General features: G+C 38.7%; 1 pseudogene across 1 annotated transcript; it reads left to right on the top strand.

The window, feature by feature from the left end:
• The first annotated feature begins 1,394 nt into the window (after positions 1-1,394).
• Positions 1,395-1,966, top strand: LOC309830516 (proteolipid protein 2-like; annotated as a pseudogene). Its single transcript has one exon. The product of its transcript is annotated as a proteolipid protein 2-like (transcript).
• The last annotated feature ends 8,700 nt before the right edge of the window (positions 1,967-10,666 follow it).

Raw genomic sequence — 10,666 nt, 5'->3', positions numbered from 1 at the left:
ATGCATGAAAAAAAAACCCCAGTTTTCTATATTTACTCAGATTTTACTGTTTTTGTTCTTCTTTGATTCCTGAAGTTCCAGGTTTCATCTGGTATTATTTCCCCTCAGCCTGAAGAACTTTCTTTAGCATTTGTTTTAGTTGGCTGTATGTTCTCTTAGTTTACCTTCATCTGAGAATATCTTTATTTCTCTTTCACTCCTAGGGGATATTTTCATTGGATTTAGAATGCTTGGTCGAAAGTTTTTTCCTATCATTCTGAAGATGTTCTACTGTCTTCTGGCTTCCACAGTTTCCAATGAGAAGTCCATCATTTTTTTTTTTAACGTCTTTATTGGAGTATAATTGCTTTACAATATTGTGTTAGTTTCTGCTGTATAACAAAGTGAATCAGCTATATGTATACATATATCCCCATATCTCCTCCCTCTTGCATCTCCCTCCCAACCTCCCTATCCCACCCTTCTAGGTTGTCACAAAGCACCAAGCTGATCTCCCTGTGCTATGCAGCTGGAGAAGTCCATCATTATTAACATCTTTTTTCTCCTATATATGTTGTGTCATTTTTCCTTAGCTGCTTTTAAGATTTTTTTCTTTACATTTAGTTTTCAGTAGTTTGATTATAATATGTCTGGGTGTGGTTTTCTTTGAGTCTATTCTGTTTTATGTTCTGTGAATTTCTTGAATCTGCAAGTTAATGTCTTTCACCAATTTGGGGAAGTTTTCAGCCATTGTTCCGTCAAATATATTTTTCTGCACCAATTTTCTTTATAGGACTCAATTGTTACAAACGTTAGACTTCTGATATAGTCCCATATAGTCTCCTTGAAGTTCTATTCAGTTTTTCTAATCTTTTTTCTCTTTGTTTTTCAGATTGGAAAATTTCTGTTAATCTGTCTTCAAGTTCACTGACTCTTCCCCATGTCATCTTCATTCTGCTATTGAGTTCATTAGTAAATTTTAAATTTCAAAGAATGTATATTTTAATACTATTTTATTCATTTTTTATAATTTATTTTCTTTGCTAAGACCTCCTATCTTTCCATTCATTTTGTCTCATGTATGTTTACCTTTGCCTCATGAAGCTTATTATAGTATCTGCTTTAAAGTCTTTCTCTTATAATTTCAGCATATGTGTCACCTTGGGGTTGGCATCTGTTGATTTTTCTTTTCCTTTGAGAATTGGTCACGTTTTCCTGGCCTTTTGCTTATCAAGTAATTTTGGATTATATTCTGGACTTTTTGAATATTAAATTGTGTAGATACAGATCCTGTTAAAATTCTCTAAAGGATGTTATTCATTATTATTATCATTATTACTCTTTTAGCAGGTGACAGAACCAGTTAGCTTCAACCTACAAATTTTTAAAATCACTTTGATCCGGCAAGACAGCTGGGTGTGCACCAGCCTTGAGCCTGCAAGCAGATCCTCCCTGCCCCCAGGGACTCCAGCCCCACCATGGCAGATTCCCAGCACACATCTGCCCCCCACTGCTGGACCACCTGCACCAACTTCTTGTGCACCCAAAAGGGAAGTCTCCTGTTTGCTGAGATTATATTGCGCCTGGTGATTCTGACCCTCTTCAGTGCCTCAACAGCAGGATATTCCTCTCTGTCTGTGATTGAATTGATCTTTGCTTCTATCTTCTTTGTCGTCTACATGTGTGACCTGCACACCAAGATACAATTCATTCACTGGCCTTGGAGTGAGCCCTCATAGTGGCCATCCTCTACCTGATCACCTCCATTGTTGTCCTTGTTGAGAGAGGAAACCGTTCCAGAATCATTGCAGGGGCACTGGGCCTAATTGCTAAGGGCCTCTTTGGCTGTGATGCCTCTGTCACTTTCCCCTTGAGATAATAAAGACATACAGCAGCACCTACTGACCCTGCTGATACCCTGGCCCTGTGTCAGTGTACTCCCTTCATTTCTCTCTGTAACCTGCAAATAACTCCTCCATCGAATTAACTCCTCCCCCTGTCCCTACAGCACTCCCAGCCAACTCCCAGCCCTGTATTGAGGTAAAAGTGCTGCTATTCAGAGAATTTATCTTCCAGCCTGCCAATCACCTCTCCAGGGTGTGCCTAGGTCCCCTTCCCTTATGCAGTATAAAAATGAGACGCCAGTTCTGTCTGGTCTATGCCCCCACCTAAGCCACAAAATGAGGGAGGAGGGTACCTTAGATTTCAGACTCCAGGCCCCAGGTTGTGACTCGCTCCAAATAATCAGTGCGGGGGGTGTTTCTATGGAGGAATACATAAATAATACATAAATAATAAATGGATTGTTAGAACAGCAATCAAAAAATCCCTTTCTGTGGGCAGTGGTTCCAATCTCAGTTCAGTTTCCTAACCTTGCTGATGCTGCTTTGGGTCTGTTCAACCACATACATCTCTAAGACGTTAGTCTGAGACCTGGTTGGTGGTTTAAATAGTAATTCAGTTCTCAAAGTTTTGCTAGGCTGCTTTGGGTCTGTCCCATGCATATGCAGCTCAAGGGTAAGTTAGGGATCTGTCTAGTTTCTTACACAATTTTGAGATATCCTCTTCTCCAACTCACTTCTCTCCAGGATTCCTCCTACACTCTCTGCCCCACAGAGGCCCCCTTTCCCAGTTCTTCTGTGTAAAAAGGCAAGGTTTCTTTTAGAGTTTTAGAGTCCCTGTATCGCTGCTGGCAAACAGTTCTGCTCTTGGGGCAAAGCCACAGGAGAAAAGAGGGGAAAAAATAGAAAACTCATTCTCAAATGAATTGCTCCTTCAAGTTTTGACTCCAGTCCACAATCCACCTGATTCCATTTACTTTTGAGAGTCCTTAGATTTTTGTGTTTTGTTTTTTTTTAAATTTTATTTATTTATTTATTTATGGCTGTGTTGGGTCTCCGTTTCTGTGCGAGGGCTTTCTCTAGTTGCGGCAATTGGGGGCCACTCTTCATCGTGGTGCACGGGCCTCTCACTATCGCGGCCTCTCTTGTTGTGGAGCACAGGCTCCAGATGCGCAGGCTCAGTAATTGTGGCTAACGGGCCTAGTTGCTCCGCGGCATGTGGAATCTTCCCAGACCAGGGCTCGAACCCGTATCCCCTGCATTGGCAGGCAGATTCTCAACCACTGCACCACCAGGGAAGCCCTATTTTTGTGTATTTTGTCCATAGTTTTCACTGTAATCAGCAGGAGAGATGCGCCATAGTGGATGTACTCTAACTTGGTCGGAAGTGGAAGTCACATTCTGATATTAGATGTAAGAAAAAGATTTTTAAGGATGTTTGTAAAGATACGTAAAATGAATATAAGGAAGAGTAAGGCTTTGGTGATCACACGGTCCAATGGAACTCCCTCAGTAGTTGCCTAGAATAGAAGGGGTAAGAGTGCTAAGTATAGACAACACCAATCAAGTGTATTCTTAAAATAACACACGAAGTCAGAACTCAGGCATTCTAGTTATGCCGAGATGTCTTGATGCCCTTTCTCATACTCTTCTTTTGTGGGTAGTTTGGACAAACACCCTTTAGTGATGTCTCGGACAGTGATTTAGAAATTATGTTACTCAGAGCTCTAGGCATTCCATGGAGCCCTTTCCCCGCCAAAAGTAGTGGGGAGAGGGTGAATGCCCTGGTACTCCTCCCTGCTTCAATTGCAGCAGTCCACTTTTATCTGTTGTTCTTATTGGACAGTGTTGTAAGATGTCATAACAGCTAGTATTAGCATTGGTAAAAATAAATAAAAACAAAAATAGGAAGCCACTAGTTTACAGTAAAGAGCCTGGGTTGATCAGCAGTAGCTGTCTGTGATGATGCTTTCCAATTCTTCTCATCGAGGCTTGTAAAACAGCTGAGGTATTCTAGATAAGAAGTACTGAGGCCTTTTCTGGGATTGCCTGGGGTACTATGGGAAGTTCAAAGCAGTAAAAGTGTTTCTGCTCTTCTGATTTAAAGTGCTTGTCTGAATACTGGAAAATGCAACATGGGCTGTTACCAGTTTACGTGCCTTACTCCCTCATTGCCAGAGTAAACCCGTGTTGCTTGATGACTTAAAGCTATCAAACCAAGGTGATACTGACCTGTTTCACCCCTTTGGAGAATATTTGCTTTTTATGAGGCTCCTGAGAATGGCAAGTACTTAACACAAAGAGATTACTTTAATACTTACATTTAAGGTAACAAGCTAGTGGGAAAGAGACTCTTCCTTAGGTGTCTTATAACACGGGGATTATATAAAGTAAGTTAAACAACCTTGGACCCACACTTTAGGGATGGCTGAATAACAGCAGTGTTTAATAGTTCATCTCCCAGCCTTCCATTAAATATTCACAAAGTAATACAAAAAGATGAAAATGTGCAATCACTCTCAAAATAAAGGATAAAAGTCAATCATAAAGGAGAATGCTGAAAGTATTTCTATTACTAAATTTTCACTAGTGCCAAACTAAGAAACAGAATTGATATCTGAGGCATACAGCAACCTTTTTTTTTTTTTTTTTGGTTTGGCCACCCCGTGCACTTATGGCATCTTGGTTTCCTGACCAAGGATCGAACCCGTGTCCTCAGCAGTGAAAGAGTGAAGTCCTAACCACTGGACCACCAGGAAATTCCCCACACAGCACCTTTTGAATCTGGAAATCTGTAAATTAGGTAGAAGGGACTCTGTCTCATGGCTCCTCTAGATTCCCTTCACTGACTGCCCATAGTTTGGGAACACAGAGCTTCACTAACAAGAAATCTAGGCAGCCATGGCCTTCACTGTGTGGAAACAGATGTCTGAATGGTCGGGGTGCCCCTTCCTGTCATTAACAGCGCCTCTTAACCAATTCAGTTTCTACAATCCCCAGTACAAAATAAGGCTTAGGATAAAGAGAGTGGAGACCTTGGGATAGGTAGTCTTCACAAAGGTAAAGAATTTCAGGTGATGTAATACCTCAGTCTTATAGAGTGCTGTATGTCAACTATATCTCAATAATGCTGGAAGAAAAAAAAATAGTAAAAACCCAAAAATTTAATTGACCAATTATGGAAAAAAAAGAATTTCAGGTAGAGGTAGAGGTAGAGTTAGAGGAACCCTAAAAACAGTGAAAGCTGCAGGGAGGGGTAAAGTCGTCCTTAAGGAAGAGTAAATACAGTTAAATTCTCTAGGTTAAACATCCTCTTTCTAAGAGAGTATGGAGAAGTGATTCTACTTCATTTCAAAAGAACTACACAAAAGAAATGCTTGCTAAGCAGAAAAAAAAACTAGAATAAGGCCTGTGCATATCAAATCACAGAATATTAGAGAAGCAGAGTCCATCAATACCTAAGCTATATGATAAGGAAACAAAATAACAACACTGCATCTAATCTGTTTACAAACTCTGGTCCTAGATATTTTTCTCCCAATTCAAAGTTGAGAAAATGGGGGTGGGGGTTGGGGAATGAGAACTATGGAATAAATTTCTGCAGTGTAAGACAAGGAAAATAATCTCTTAAGAACATTTTAAAAAGTCTTAATCGAATACTGATTTACTACAGGAACAGGAAGAAATTTTAGGAAGACCGTTTTTTAAAAATCTACACGTCCATCAATGGATGAATAAATGAACAAAAAGTATTTACGTACAATGGAATACTATTTAGCCTTAAGAAGGAAGGAAATTCTTACACGTGCTACATGATGGATGAACTTTAAGATGTTATGCTAAGTGAAATAAGCTAGACACAAAAAGATAGATATTCTATGATTCCACTTATTTGAGGTACCTGAAATAGTACCTCATTCATAGAGTACTATGAATAGTACCAAATTCATAGAGATGAAAAGTAGAATAGTGGTTGCCAGGGGCTGGGGGAAGGGGGTATGGGAAGCTGGTGTTTAGTGGGTACAGGATTTCAGTTTGGGAAGCTGGGAAGTTCTGGAGATGGATGGTGGTGATGGTTGTACAACAATGTGAGTATACTTAATACCACTTTTCTGTACACTTAAAAATGGTTAAAGTGGTACATTTTAAGTTATATATATATTTACTACAATTAAAAAATGCTCCCAAGGGCTTCCCTGGTGGTTCAGTGGTTGAGAGTCCACCTGCCGATGCAGGGGACATGGGTTCATGCCCCAATCCGGGAAGATCCCACATGCCGCGGAGCGGCTGGGCCCGTGAGCCATGGCCGCTGAGCCTGCGCGTCCAGAGCCTGTGCTCCGCAACGAGAGAGGCCACAACAGTGAGAGGCCCGCATACCACACACACACACACACACACAAAATGCTCCCAAATCTATAAAAAGAACAAGTCAGTCACAAGAAACTATATAGTATATTGTTTCATTTCTATGAAATTCTAAAACATGAAGAACTAATCTATGGTGATAGAAATTAGAATATAGATTAACCTTGGTGAGGTGTTTATAGGGAGGGGAAATGAGGAACTATTTGGGAGTGTTAAAAGTGTTCTATAATAGATTTGGTGGTGTTCACACAGTTGTATACATATATAAAACTCCACTGACTTGTACACTTAAGATCTGTGCATTTTACTAGATCTAAGTTATATCTATTTTTTATAAAAAACTCATGCCTATGAAATACGAATAGAAAGAGCAGGCTAAACTGAAATGAAAACAGATTAAGGTGAAAAGAAAACAGGGTAGAAAAGTCTTTAAGGAAACCAAGATTTTAAAATGCAGTAACTCAAATAAAATCCATTCTGGAGGTCACATATAGCCGACTCTTCAGGGCAGCAAATCAAATCAGTGTTTCAGAAGACAAACTTAAGAAGCTTTCCCAGAATGTAGAAGAAAAGAACAAAGAGAAATAGAGATAAGGAAGACAAAGATGAGATCCTAGGTATTGATAATAGATGTTCCAAAAGAAGATGAGATAAATGAAGCATATGCAATAAACTAATATATAAGAAAATTTGAAAGGGTGAGCTGTGACAGGGTGAGAGAGAGTCACGGACATATACACACTAACAAACGTAAGGTAGATAGCTAGTGGGAAGCAGCCGCATGGCACAGGGATATTGGCTCCGTGCTTTGTGACCGCCTGGAGGAGTGGGATAGGGAGGGTGGGAGGGAGGGAGACGCAAGAGTGAAGAGATATGGGAATATATGTATATGTATAACTGATTCACTTTGTTATAAAGCAGAAACTAACACACCATTGTAAAGCAATTATACCCCAATAAAGATGTTAAAAAAAAAAAAAGAAAATTTCAGTGAGGTGAAGGAAGACCTTAGTCTTTTCAGAAGTTCCCTCTTCCAGAAAAAATTTATGATAAGAGATCCACCCCTGGGGTTATCCCAGTGAAGTTTTTGAATTTCAGAAATACACAAAGAATCCTGCAAGAGTTAAGCAAGAAAATGTTGAATATAAAGTAGCAAAACACAGGTTGGTCTTTTACTTTTCTTCAGTAGCACTAAGTCTAAAAACAGATAGTGGAGTACACTTAAAGAATTTTAGGGCAAAGATTTACGAACCAAAAAACTGTATCTATCCATGTTGTCATTGATGTCTGAAGACAACAGACATGCTTAAAGATGTGCTAGATCTCACCTAAGGATCCTTCATTTTAAAATTATTTAAAGTTTTAAACGTGTCACAGGTATGAAACAGACAGTGTGGGGAATATAGTCAATAACTATGTAATATCTTTGTATGGTGTCATTTTATAACTAGATTTATCATGGTGATCAGTTGGAAATGAATAGAAATATTGAATCACTATGTTCTGTAACGGAAACTAACATAGTGCTGTAGGTCAATTATACCTCAAAAATCAACCAACCAACCAACTAACTCATAGAAAAAGAGATCAGATTTGTGGTTACCAGAGGCAGGGGGTGAGGCAGGTGGGAACTGGATGAAGTCATTCAAAAGGTACACATTTCCAGTTATAAGATAATAAGTACTGGGGATGTAATGTGCACCATTATAAATATAATTAACACTGCTGTATGTTATATTTGAAAGTTGTTGGGATTTCCCTGGTGGTCCAGTGGCTAAGACTCTGCACTCCCAATGCAGGGGCCCCGGGTTAGATCCCTGGTCAGGGAACTAGATCCCACATGCCGCAACTAAGAGTTTGCAAGCCGCAACTAAAAAAAAGATCCCACACGTGGCAACGAAGATCCCGAGTGTGGCAACTAAGACCTGGCACGGCCAAATAAATAAATAAATAAATATTTGGGACTTCCCTGGCGGCCCAGTGGTTAAAACTTCGCCTTCCAATGTGGGAGGTGCAGGTTCAATCCCTGGTCAGGGAATTAAGATCCCACCTGCCTCCTGGTTAAAAAACCAAAACATAAAACAGATGCAATATTGTAACGAATTCAAAAAAGACTTTAAAAATGGTCCACATCAAAAAAAATCTAAAAAAAAAAGTTGTTAAGAGAGTAAATCCTGAGAGTTCACAGGAAAAAAAATTTTTTTCTGTGTCTTTAACTTTGTATCTATATGAGATAACATGTGTTCTCCTAATTTATTGTGGTCATCATTTCATGATGTACATAAATCAAATCATTATCTGTAGTTATACAGATAAACTTATACAGTGCTGTATGTCAACTTCATGTCAATAGAACTGGAAGAAAAAAATAAAATAATTTAAGGTTTTACTTTAGACCACTCAAAAATGAGTAAAAATTAAAGTGCAGGAAAACAAATTCTTTACAAGGACTGGAAGCAAATATGGAAGTTAAAAATACAGAAGTAAATCTAAATGTTAGTTATAATTTAGTTACAAACCTGAAGATAATATTGTAAAACTTGAAAGAAAAGATTATGGTGTTTTGTTTTGTTTTGTTTTTGCGGTACGCGGGCCTCTCACTGTTGCGGCCTCTCCCGTTGCGGGGCACAGGCTCTGGACGCGCAGGCTCAGCGGCCATGGCTCACGGGCCCAGCCGCTCCGTGGCATGTGGGATCTTCCCGGACCGGGGCACGAACACGTGTCCCCTGCATCGGCAGGCGGACTCTCAACCACTGCGCCACCAGGGAAGCCCTATAGTGTTTTTTTTTTTTTTTTTTTTTTAAAAAAAAAAAAGGAGAGAAAGATAAAAAAACAAAAAAAGTTTTTTTTTTTTTAAAAAAAGGAGAGAAAGATAAAGGAGAGAAAGAAAAGGTGCCCATTTGTATTTCTCATTTAAAAAGAAAGTTTTCAAAAGTTATAGTTTTATGCTTAAATTTATAGTCATAAAAATGTATATTTAACATTGTGTTTAAAGGTAACTATTAGTAGACTAACAACAAGAATTCTTTATTCCAAAATCCAAATCACTGCAGAAACAAAAGGAAAAATAGCCTGAAGTTTATATAGAAAATTATAGAAAGCAAAGACATTGACTAAGTAGAAATTTTTTTTTTTTTTTTTTTTTGCGGTACGCGGGCCTCTCACCGCTGCAGCCTCTCCCGTCATGGAGCACATGCTCCGGACGCGCAGGCTCAGCGGCCAATAGCCCACGGGCCCAGCCGCCCCGCGGCATGCGGGATCCTCCCGGACCGGGGCACGACCCCGCGTCCCCTGCCTCGGCAGGCGGACTCCCAACCACTGCGCCACCAGGGAAGCCCAGTAGAAACTTTTTAAAAAGAAAGAATGAAAACCATTTTCCTATGAGCACTTCCTATAAAAAAAAATATTGAATGAAGAACCACTTAACAAAGAAAAGAATCAAAATAAATAACTCAGGAGGGACTTAAGCACAAAGCTATTCATTGCAGCATTGTTTATAACAGGAAAAGATTGGAACCAACTAAGATGTCCTTTAGTAGGGTATTGGTTAAATAAATTGCTATGAATGCAAAAAGTGAACTACTTGGTAGGTGTTAAAAAGAATGAGACAGTTCTATATTTACTGATACAGAACAATCTTCAAGATATATTGTTAAGATAGGGGAAGAAAAAGCATGGTTGAGAGAAGTCTATGTAACAAATGTGGATGATTGCGTACTTACCGAAAGAATATAAGAAACTGAACAGCCATTGCCTTTTGTGTTAAGGAATAAGTAGCTTATGGACAGAGGTGAGAGGAAGAATTACTTTTCATTGAATACCACATTGTATCTGTTGGATTTATATGTCAGAGTATGTATTAACTGTTCAAAAATTAATTAAGTAAAATTTACAGAATATGGATTGGAACAAGAGATACTTATCCTCTCTTAGTACTTAAATTCACTGTAATTAAGTGTATGATGCAGAAGTTGCTATATTTGGCTTATGTGCAGGGAGAAGTAGGAAGAAATCAGTTCATGGACATAGGGAAAGAATAAAGTAAACCACCAAGAAGCAGAGATGAGAATCATTTAGGCCTGGAAAGTCTGAGCGAGTATCAATGGTTCATCAGAGCTTTTCAACTCTGGTTTCAGTGTCTCTTGACTCCCAGCTAGACTTTCTGCTCTTGCCTAAATGCATTTCAGTTGGAATTAAAAAAAATATACAGAAAGCAAGCCATGGTGAGGGTGGGGAAAAGAGACAAAAGAAAATAGAAATATATATCAACCTTTTGGAAGGTGGGAGGACTTTCTAAATTAAAAATAATAAAATAAATTCCTTTAAAATATCATGGATTTAACAGAATTTTTTAAAGTATATATTTTAATTGACAAAATACATTCAAAATGTTTAAATAAACAATAAATTGGTAAAATTTTTCAATTCTAGAATAAAAATATCCTTAAGACATACATATATATATGCATACCTACATATAT

Source organism: Grampus griseus (assembly GCF_964374135.1).
Source record: "Grampus griseus genome assembly, chromosome: 12".
Classification (NCBI taxonomy): domain Eukaryota; kingdom Metazoa; phylum Chordata; class Mammalia; order Artiodactyla; family Delphinidae; genus Grampus; species Grampus griseus.
This window is presented reverse-complemented; position numbering and strand designations above follow the sequence as displayed.